At 37.3% G+C, this 778-nt stretch overlaps 1 long non-coding RNA gene across 2 annotated transcripts in view; it reads left to right on the forward strand.

Moving 5' to 3' along the window:
- Positions 1 to 778, forward strand: part of LOC107722981 (uncharacterized) — a 38484-nt gene extending 37706 nt beyond the window's left edge. For both annotated transcript variants that reach the window (XR_001637876.1, XR_001637877.1), the window contains exon 3: positions 726 to 778. This is a non-coding gene — a long non-coding RNA (uncharacterized LOC107722981). The remainder of the gene's footprint in view (positions 1 to 725) is intronic.

Raw genomic sequence — 778 nt, forward strand, 5'->3', positions numbered from 1 at the left:
ATTGCTACAAATATACCCCAGCGACTTAACACTGCTTTTGTGCTGCAGGCTCACATATATGTTTTGTTTTTAATGTTTTAATACGTTTGGCCATCACAGACATGTTCAAACATTTTATTAATTTGGTTGATTCAGTTGTATTCTAATATTCTTTGAGGCATCATCAGTGTTTTCATCTGAAGATCGGATAATATTTTTGGCTGAGTTTGCGCTCCAGAGCTCAGTGTGTAGCACACGCGTGTTCAAGTCACATATATGTTTTGTTTTTAATGTTTTAACACGTTTGGCCATCACAGACATGTTCAAACATTTGATTAATTTGGTTGATTCAGTTGTATTCTAATATTCTTTGAGGCATCATCAGTGTTTTCATTTGAAGATCGGATAATATTTTTGGCTGAGTTTGCGCTCCAGAGCTCAGTGTGTAGCACACGCGTGTTCATATCCATCACACTCGTGTGTGACTGTGTATTGATCTCTGATAGACAGGGATTCATTCCACAGATGCAAACACTACACCATTGACTCATATTCTGTTAATAACCCAACCTTCAGAGCCATTGATCTGGAGCCAGTGTTATTTTAGCATCATTGACACACGATAATGATATAAAATATTGATTAGAATATATTATTATATAAAATACTACTAGTCTTTGTTTATTATGTGTGTGAAATTAATCTAACTGTCTGTCTGTATGTGTGTGTGTGTGTGTGTTTGTCAGTGTTGTGTGTGTCTGTGAGCCGCTGCTGTCCTGATCACACTTGAGGGCGGGGC

This window comes from Sinocyclocheilus rhinocerous, unplaced genomic scaffold (assembly GCF_001515625.1).
Source record: "Sinocyclocheilus rhinocerous isolate Xijiao unplaced genomic scaffold, SAMN03320098_v1.1 scaffold2953, whole genome shotgun sequence".
Classification (NCBI taxonomy): Eukaryota; Metazoa; Chordata; class Actinopteri; order Cypriniformes; family Cyprinidae; genus Sinocyclocheilus; species Sinocyclocheilus rhinocerous.